The sequence below is a fragment of the Siphateles boraxobius genome, unplaced genomic scaffold, assembly GCF_051911475.1.
Source record: "Siphateles boraxobius isolate OS27281-9 unplaced genomic scaffold, OSU_SipBor_1 66, whole genome shotgun sequence".
Lineage (NCBI taxonomy): Eukaryota > Metazoa > Chordata > Actinopteri > Cypriniformes > Leuciscidae > Siphateles > Siphateles boraxobius.
The window spans coordinates 18,254,395-18,265,384 of NW_027509193.1; positions in this window are offsets into that span (position 1 = coordinate 18,254,395).

Below are 10,990 nucleotides of genomic sequence, written 5' to 3' on the forward strand. Positions count from 1 at the left end.
ATGTTGTTGTATGAATGCACGTGCGTAGTGGGCGTGAGTGTGATGTCATTACCTGATCCGCTCCAGCTGATCATCATATCACCACCAGCTGCAGTCCATTTCCTCACCCTATTTATACTCACCGGTTTTTGTCCTCTTTGTCAGATCGTTGTTTGATGTCTCCTGTGTCGGTGTTCCAGTCCTGTCATCCCGCTCGTCCGGTGTTCGTGTTCTTCGTGGATTGTCGTTTCGTTGTGGATTATCGTTTGGGTTGTGTGGATTCCGTCTTCTGTGTTTCACCACTTCACGGTTCCTGTCATCACTTCTGGCCATCGAAGTCCCTGCGCCATCATTCCACGCCCGTGTCATTGTTGTTGTCATTAATAAATTGAGTAACTTGCTATTGCTTCCTGTGTTCTGTTCCCCGCCATGACAGAACGATCTGACCAAACCATGGAAGCAGCGAGTGCACCATCGACTTCGTTGGAGGACTTCATTCGGCACAGCATACGAAGGATGGATTCCCAAGAGAGAAATTTGAATGACACGGGTCGTGCGGTACAATCTTTGGTGGCGCAGGTGTCCGAGCTTACCCAGCAGATCCAACAAATGCGAGCTCCCACTGCGCCACCCGCACCAGCCGTTCCCCCCACACCACCAGAGTTCCACCACCAGTCTGAGCCCTGCCTACCGGTTCCGGAGGCTTATTCCGGGGAGTCCGGGTATTGTAGAGCCTTTCTGACACGATGCTCGATGCATTTTGCGCTACAACCAAGAACTTTTCAGACCGAACAGGCCAAGGTAGCGTTCGTCCTGACTCTTCTGACGGGAAAGGCGGCGCTATGGGGAACGGCGGTGTGGGAGAACCAAGACCCATGCTGCGCCTCGTTCCAGACACTCTCCTCTGAAATCAGACGAGTTTTCGACCGCGCCGTCGCGGGGAGAGAGGCCGCCAGGGTGTTGGCCGACCTGCATCAGGGAGAGAGGTCGGTTGCGGACTTTTCCATCGAGTTCCGGACCCTGGCGGCCGAATGTCGATGGAACGAGGAGGCGCAGTGGGACATGTTCCTGCATGGGTTGGCTGACCGCGTCCAGAGGGAGATCTACGCCCTGGACCTCCCCACATCTTTAAATGGACTAATCGAGCTGGCACTGCGGGTGGACGCTCGACTCTCACGAGTCGAGCGAAGAGGGTCGTTCACCCGCACACCGGAAGGAGCCGAGGGTCCAAGGTCCAGCGGCAGGGACGCGGTCAGTCCCGTCTACGATCACGAACCCATGCAGGTGGGGCGAGCTCGGCTTTCCCGGGAGGAGAGGGAAAGGCGGAGGTCCCAGGGCCTTTGCCTCTACTGCGGGGGTACGGGACATTTCGCATACAACTGCCCGGTAAAAGGTCAAGCCCGATAGTAAGTATGAGGCTACTATCGGGTGGGATCTCCGCCAAGAAGACCTCATCCACATCTACCCTCCTCCCGGTAAGACTAAGAAGGTCAGTCCACCAGCACGACTGTAGAGCACTTTTGGACTCCGGGGCTGAAGGTAATTTTATGGACAAATCATTTGCACTCAAGTTTCAGATTCCCCTCAAGCCCCTCACTCACAGGATTGCAGTACACGCACTTAATGGTCAAGAACTTCCCACTATTTCACTCACGACTGAAGATATTACCCTCATCACATCTGGCAACCACACTGAGACTATTTTTTTTTACATACTGGATTCACCCCTCGCACCCATCGTTCTTGGACACCCCTGGCTCATCCACCACAACCCCCGAATAGACTGGCAGCAAAGAACTGTGCTGGAGTGGAGCAAGGAATGTCATAAGTCCTGTCTTGTGTCTGCTTGTTCGTCTGTGCCTGTTTTTATGTTTCAGGAGGAAGCAGGGGATTTGTCTAACGTGCCCAGGGAGTACCTGGACCTGAAGGAAGTGTTTAGTAAGTCTCGTGCTGCTTCTCTCCCTCCGCATCGTCCCTATGACTGTGCCATAGATTTACTGCCAGGTAAGTCTCCGCCCAAGGGCAAGTTATACTCACTGTCTGTTCCTGAGAGGGAGGCCATGGAGAAATATATTTCTGATTCTCTAGCAACCAAGTTCATTCGCCCTTCCTCTTCTCCAGCGGGGGCGGGGTTCTTTTTTGTGGGGAAGAAGGATGGTTCTCTGCGACCTTGTATCGATTACCGGGGGTTGAACAACATCACGGTAAAGAATACTTATCCTTTGCCGTTGATGTCTTCAGCTTTCGAGAGGTTACAGGGAGCTTCCGTCTCCACGAAATTGGACTTACGTAACGCATATCATTTGGTTCGCATTAGGAAGGGGGATGAGTGGAAGACTGCGTTTAACACCCCCAGGGGGCACTTTGAATACTTGGTCATGCCGTTCGGGCTGTCCAACTCCCCTGCGGTCTTCCAGGCACTCGTCAATGATGTGCTGCGAGATATGATAGATCAGTTCATTTATGTCTACCTGGATGACATATTGATTTTTTCATCTTCTCTCCAGGAACATGTGCAGCACGTCCGACGAGTGCTTCAGAGGTTGCTAGAGAATGGGCTTTTTGTCAAGGCGGAGAAATGCGAATTTCATGCACAGTCTGTTCCTTTCCTAGGGCACATCATTTCGTCTGAAGGAGTGCGTATGGATCCTGAAAAGGTTAAGGCTGTGGTCGAGTGGCCAAGCCCAGATTCCCGTAAGGCCCTACAGAGGTTTCTGGGCTTCGCCAATTTCTACCGGCGTTTTATTCGCAACTTCAGCCAACTAGCCGCACCTCTGACTGCCTTGACCTCCCCCAGAACAGCGTTCAGGTGGACAGACACAGCGGAAGCTGTGTTTGCCAAACTGAAAGGCCGCTTTGTTTCAGCCCCCATCCTTATTGCCCCTGATTCTTCACGTCAGTTCGTGGTGGAGGTTGATGCGTCAGAGGTGGGGGTAGGTGCAGTGCTATCCCAACGCTCTTCTACAGACGACAAGATGCATCCCTGCGCGTTTTTATCTCATCGCTTGTCCCCAGCCGAACGTAATTACGACATCGGTAACAGGGAGTTGTTGGCAGTCAAAGTAGCGTTGGAGGAGTGGCGTCACTGGTTAGAAGGGTCAGGGGTACCTTTTATCGTCTGGACTGATCATAAGAATCTAGAATACATTAGAACGGCTAAAAGATTGAACTCCAGGCAGGCTCGGTGGGCACTTTTTTTCGGCCGTTTTGATTTTACTCTCTCGTACCGCCCGGGTTCTAAAAACATCAAACCCGATTCATTATCTCGTATTTTTGAGCCTTCCGAACGCCCGTCTACTCCCGAGTGCATTTTACCCGAAACCCTATTTGTTTCCACACTCACATGGGAGGTCGAATCGAAGGTCAAGTCGGCCTTAGAAGGGGTAACGCCTCCGCCCGGTTGCCCACCGAATCGTTTATTTGTGCCGGAGGAATTACGGTCCGACGTCATTCAGTGGGGTCATTGCTCCAACGTGGCTTGTCATCCAGGAGTCAACCGAACCAGTTTCTTGGTTAAGCAACGATTTTGGTGGCCACTTATGGCTCGTGACATTCACAGTTTTGTCTTGGCTTGCTCAGTTTGTGCCACTGGTAAGACTTCTAATCGACCTCCAGATGGGTTACTCCAACCGCTGCCAGTCCCTTCGAGACCCTGGTCCCACATCGCGCTAGATTTTATTACCGCCCTCCCGCCCTCCCAGGGTAACACAGTCGTTTTGACCGTGGTGGACCGGTTCTCGAAGGCGGCTCACTTTATCCCCTTACCCAAATTACCCTCAGCTAAGGAGACAGCGTTGACTGTCGTAGATCACGTCTTTCGTTTACATGGCCTCCCGATGGACGTGGTCTCCGACAGGGGACCCCAGTTTGTGTCCAAATTTTGGCGAGAATTTTGTAGATTACTGGGTGCGACGGTTAGTCTGTCCTCAGGGTTCCATCCCCAGAGCAATGGCCAAACTGAGAGAGCCAACCAAGATCTGGAAAGGATGTTACGGTGCTTGGTCTCCAAGAATCCTTCCTCATGGAGCCAACAACTATCCATGGTGGAGTACGCCCACAACACGTTACCGGTATCGTCCACGGGCCTTTCTCCGTTTGAGTGTAGTTTAGGTTACCAGCCACCTATTTTTCCCAGTCTGGAATCCGAGGTCGCGGTCCCCTCTGCTCACGCCTTCGTCCAGAGGTGTCACCGTACCTGGACTAGAGCCCGTGAGACTCTACTCCAGGTGGGGGCGCGCACCAAGGCCAAGGCCGATCGCCACCGGTCAAGGCCTCCCGTATACATCGTCGGTCAAAAAGTGTGGCTTTCTACCACAAACATTCCTCTCCGCTCCGTCTCCAATAAGCTTGCTCCCAAATTCATTGGCCCGTTCACTGTCACCAAGATCATTAGTCCGGTGGCAGTCCGCCTCAATTTACCTCCGGCGTACAGGAGGATTCATCCCGTCTTCCACGTATCCAAAATTAAGCCCGTGTTTCATTCGCACATTAATCCGCCAGTCCCGGTTCCCCCCCCGCCGCGACTCGTAGATGGGGAGACCACTTATTCGGTTAACCGTATTCTGGACTCTAGGCAGAGGGGACGCGGATTCCAGTACTTGGTGGACTGGGAAGGTTACGGTCCGGAGGAGAGAAGTTGGGTACCTGCTAGAGACATCCTGGATCACTCCCTTATCGATGATTACAATCGACAGGTAAGGGAGTCTGAGAACGCCAGGAGGCGTTCTTAGGAGGAGGGGTACTGTCACGGTATACTATTCTCTGGTTCCTTCTCGTCTCGTGTTTATGTTGTTGTATGAATGCACGTGCGTAGTGGGCGTGAGTGTGATGTCATTACCTGATCCGCTCCAGCTGATCATCATATCACCACCAGCTGCAGTCCATTTCCTCACCCTATTTATACTCACCGGTTTTTGTCCTCTTTGTCAGATCGTTGTTTGATGTCTCCTGTGTCGGTGTTCCAGTCCTGTCATCCCGCTCGTCCGGTGTTCGTGTTCTTCGTGGATTGTCGTTTCGTTGTGGATTATCGTTTGGGTTGTGTGGATTCCGTCTTCTGTGTTTCACCACTTCACGGTTCCTGTCATCACTTCTGGCCATCGAAGTCCCTGCGCCATCATTGTATAATAATCTGATTTCTGTAGCTCTGACTCCTGACCTTCTTTTGTAGAGAAGACAATTTCCTGCAACATAAATTAAGACAAGACAATTTTCCACAACATTCTCAGCTGGCCAACTTGTACTTACCAAGGTTATTTTCATAAATTAAAACTGAAACTAAGACTAAAATTATTGGTCAAAAAACATTTTCGTAAAATTAAATAAAATAGAGATTTCAACAAAAATGAAAAACTAAACTAAACTAACAACAGTTACTGGAAAAACTAACTGAAATAAAATAATAATTAACTAAAATAGATTTTTTTACTTTATTCTAGTCTTTTGCAGCATCTCGCGCATGGCTAAGTTCTAAAAACGCGGTACTCAAGTTAAAATAAGTTAAACTTTTAAAAGGCACGCCTCGAGACCTTGCGCTTTTTCTCCATTCCACTGCCCGCGTCTCGCGTTTTTCAATGCAAAAACGCTTTCCGTGTGAAACAGCACTCAGTAGCAGAAACGGCCAAATAAGTATTTGCAACGCTATCTCACGACCTCACTCGTACGAATTTGTACATTTGTCTAAACCCACGTGATGGGTAGGTTTAGGGGCGGGGTCAGTTGTAGGTCATTCGTACGAATTCATACGTATTTAGCAAAAATCCTACGAATTTGTACCTGTGAGTAGTGTTGTCAAAAATATCGATATTTCGATAAATATCGATACTGAAATATCTGAACGGTACCAATACTAATTTCCCGAAGTATCGATACACCAATACTAGCCGAGCAGTCACTTTCACTTCTCTCCAAAGGCGCGTTGACAAACACCACACGTGACGCACTCGTCTCATTCGCTCTGGTTAAATAGCAAAAGTGAATGGAAAGATGGCGAGTGCGGCGTCCCCGCGACCGGCTTTGGTTGATTGATAAAGAACACCGCGAGCGGGCATGTCGGAGTCGGAGAATGGCGTGGACAGGACACGCGCTACACACCGCGAGCGGGCATGTCGGAGAATAGCGCGGACACGCGCTTCACACTGCGAGCGGGCTGCGGGCACCCAAAAGATTGTTTGACTATCAATATCCCTCTCATCACTCATTTTGTAAAATTATTTTATAGATGAAAACATTTAAGGAATTGGCTCTAGGGGTACCATTTAGCAAGCATATGCTCAGCATCAGGGGTGTTTGTTTTTTGGACAGACCTGCACCACTGCTAAAAACATCCTAAAACACTGTAACTCTTCTCATTTTAACTTTTCTGAAACATTAACCAAGATGGCCTAGTATTGTTGTTGATATGAGTCTGTGTTTCGTTTTTTCACTGTAATTCTTAAAGTTAACATAATCTGACTGAGGAATCGTAGACAAGTAAATATTGTAAGTGGTCAGATGTAAATTAACTTGTGTCTGTTTAACTTTATTCAAAAATTATTATTTAATTCTGCAATTTGCCTTCATTAGCGATTATCATCAATTTGATTACACATATACTAATTAAACTAAACTGAGCTAGATAGACAATGGCATCTCTGAATTCAATAATGAAATGCCTTTAACTGAAAATTGAATGTTTAACCTTATTATTATACATTACTGACACTCTATCCTCCAATTTGATACAGTTAAGTGCTTCGACACAATCTGTATTATTAAAAGCAATATATAAATAAAGGTAACTTGACTAGATGCTGATCCAGTGAGCATTGTTTCCGCGTGTGATGCACACACGTTTGCGTTTAAATCTGTTCATCAAATTAAGTTAATGTATTAACCAGCATTTATGACCGATGACCAATGCATTTGTTACAGTATATTTTAATCTTTGATAACAGTAGGTAATAAAAACACAACGGATCATGTTAGCTCTGGTCCAATGAAAAAATATTAACAGATAGAACTCAGGACATTTTTGTTCATGTAAAATATACCTCATTGTCATGTTCTAGACTTGTAATATTTAGCTTTAAATAAAAAAAAGACCTCCTTAATATTGTGGCAGTTTTTTTCTCTGTGGTATCGAAAATGGTATCGAATATCGATATTTTTCAAGGTATCGTATCGAAGTTAGAAATTCTAGTATCGTGACAACACTACCTGTGAGATCGTATGAATTCGTACGAATTAGCCATGTTGTAAAATTCGTAGGCTATCAGGTTGGTATTTCCATCATGTCTCCTTTACATGCGAATACAGCTGTAGGTCTACCTTAATTCCAGGTTAGATAAGCATCTCATTTAAAACTTAAAGGTGCCCTAAGCGATGTCATGCATTTTTTAGGGCAAAACATTTTTTGTCACATACAGCAAACATCTCCTCACTATCCGCTAGCTGCCTGTCCCCTGAACACACTGTAAAAAAAGCAGTCTCTGCAGAAACCCCAGGCTCCACAAATGGCAACAAAAACAAACTGGGCTAACCCGCACCACGAAACATAACAAACTGTTCCAGCCAATAACCGACAAGAAGGATTTGGGGGGGGGGTTTGGGGGGTTAGTGCGCGGATGAGGAGGAGGGAGAGTCTATAGCTAGCCTCCGTTTTGTTTGACAATACTTTGAACGTCAACAAGAAGTGACGCCACCCAACATCGCTTAGAGCAGTGATTCTCAACTCCAGTCCTCGGGACTCTGCACATTTTGTATGTCTCTCTTATCTTGACACACTCAGTTCAGATCAAGGAGTCTCTCCTAACGAGCTGGTGATCTGAATCAGGTGTGTTAAATAAGGAGACATAAAAAATGTGCAGAGCAGTGGGTCCCGAGGACTGGAGTTGAGAACCACTGGCTTAGAGCACCTTTAATAATAGGCTAAACAAGATACCACATAGACACTGAGCTGAAAACGGAAAAAACAAATAGCATGTCTAGCCCACATAGACGCAGGCCTACATTTTCTGAACTAAATATCATGAATATCAGTATAACTGTGAGTATGATTTTAAAAGATACAATAGATTAAAAAAAACATAAATGGATCAATACAAGAATAATATGTTTGAAATCGAATAATCATAAAAGAATAATCATAAGCATTTTATTTCTTACATACCACATGTTTAACAAGATTTCATCTGAAATATGAATGAGTTTGAATTAATAATTTTTACATTCATACTTTTAAGCTGCATTTGTTTGGTTCTTCGTTTAATCTCAAACAAAGATTTTATTTTTATTATTAAGAAGTTTGCACAAGAGTTTACTGTAAACTGCAAACATTAAACTTTGCTGAAATTAAATATCTTGGAAGTGTTCTGTTAACTTTGCTAAACTATAATTACTAAAACTAAATAGAAATTAGGGCTGGGTATTGACACAAATTTCACAATTCGATTCGATTTCAATTCACAAGCTTCCGATTCGAGTCGATATTGATTATTTTGGATATCAGATAGGCTACAATACATTGCAAATTCTCAAGGAAAACAAATCTCTTAACTAATGCTGTAAACTATGGGAGTCAGTTGTAGCGTATAGGCTTCATTAGCCTATAATATTGAAGGTATTGATTCGTATACAAACACTTAAATTACACTTTTATTTATTTTTATAATAATAATAAACCTTAATGTAAAATAAACATTTAAATGGTGGCTGTCATAAGAAAATTGCATTAACAGCATTAAATATTGAAGAACATTAAAAATTATAATGAATATGTGTTATATGCATATATTTAGGCAAAATGCTCCTCTCTACAGTTAATTTTTCTAGCTGACTAGTTCATGGTCACTGGATATGTTTTTTCTGAGGTAAATGTGACGTTACATGACATTGTTTCTTTGCAAGCCGTTTTACTGACTCTTTCCACGGTTGAAACACAGATTGAGCGATTCCAGGTAACATGATACGGATTTCGATAAGTTTTACTATCTTTTAACAAACTATCAGATGCTCATTCATGCACGCTGTAGCCTCAACTGGTATTATTAAGACGGAAGAGAAGATCATGTGCTTCTCTTGAGCTGCGCCAGAGCGATCTCACGCCACAGCGCCAAAAAGGTAATTATGTTTTGGAATTTCGTAAGAAAATGGACGTAAATTGAAATATGAGACTTTGTTTCATAGCAATAGTAACAAAACACAAAGATTATTGCGATTTATTGGATGGGAGGCGCGCTACAATGTTCTATTCATTCAACTGAAAACAGGATGACTAGCTAATAGATTCGGGATTTAAGAATCGATATCGATTCGTAAAAATGAGAATCGATTAAAATCGAGAAATCGATATTTTTTATCCAGCCCTAATAGAAATGTGTTTACAAAATAAAAACTAAACTTAAATTTATAGGAAATTTGAAAATGATATTAAAATAAAAACTTACCAAGACCAGTAAACCAGTTTATTTCAGCAAGGATGAAGCTGCACAAAAATTGGCATCTTAGTCATATAGTCAAATAGTCATCTACAGACCTGCAAAGAGAGAGAGAGAGAGAGAGAGAGAGAGAGAGAGAGAGAGAGAGAGAGAGTCCATATGAATTGAGCGGTTTAGTCCAAATTTTCTGAAGAATATATAAATGTAAACATTCATCAACTCACACATCTGTTGGTAAACAGAAGCTCAAGCATGTTCACTTGAGTACGAGAAGCAATGAGTTTCATTCGCTTGTTACGCAGCACATTTGAGCTCCTCAAGAACCTATGAGGTTCATTCTTGTGTGTTGTGCAGCATGTTTGAGCTCCTAAAGAGGTTTGTTCTGATGTGTGAAGCAGGGGCCTGTTTCAGAAAGGAGGTTAAGTGAAATCTCTGAGTAATTTAACCCTGAAATGAGGCAAACTCTGGGTTTTCCATTTCAGAATGGGAGGTATGTCAAACCCGAGAAAGCAGCTAGTAAGTCAAGCCCGTTTCTTAAAGAGAGGTAACTTATACTCAGAGTCAGTTACCATGGTAACTTACTCCGTGAACCTAACCTGGTCAGGAGCAGGTTTTCTTATATAAACCCAGAGTTTTTCTTTTAGTAAATGCATTTTGATTGAATAATTTTTAGATAATGCTATAAAAAATGCTAAGTAAAAGCTTTTTTTTTTTTTTTCAGTGCAGTACATTTATTAATTGCACATTTTTCTATATACATCGGAGAGAGCACATTAGTAAAGCTGCTGTATCAGAGCGGGAAGGGAAATGTGCCTCGCTTTCACACTCATTCTGAGAGTTTTTGTGTTGTTTCCTGGACACAAACTCATGAGATCCATCAAAGAGAAGTTTCACAGGAATGCAGGACAGTGGTGGAGAAATCAGTTTAAATTCTGATAAATGACATTCACTTGATAACATCTTGCTGTGACCTCTGAAAGTAACCTAATAATTAGATTTTCCTTTAGGATTTCCAATGTGGTTGGATGCATTGATGACATGCACATTCCCATCATCGCACCTTCCGAAAATTAAACAAATTACTGTATGGAATGGAAGGATAGTCTGAGATATATGTTGTAACCACCACAGCTGTTGAATACACACAAATTTACTTTTTATTTACAATTTATTTCCTACAAATACACGAGCAACATTTATTCTTTTTCCTGTTGGATTTTAATATTCTTCCAATATTGTGTATCTCCTTATATGTGGAAACAGCTGCTGCATAATGAAATAGATACTGAATTATATTTATTAAATGAATTATGAATTTATTGTTCATTTTTAGTTGGTACCAGTTTTATTATTTATTTTTTTCTTTGACTGTGGGATACCATGAAAATGGGTAGTTCATTAGAGTATTATGAATATTAGTGTTACTTACCTTTCTGTCAGTTTTCACCTGATAAGTGAATAAGAATTATACTTGTGTATTGACTCGGAAGTATGTGTATGTCTTTTTGTCGGGTGCCGCTGCCATGGTGAATTGTAATTTCGAAGATCCATTGATCATGGCTTTTCATAGTCATGCACGTGTTTAACTCAGTGTCAAC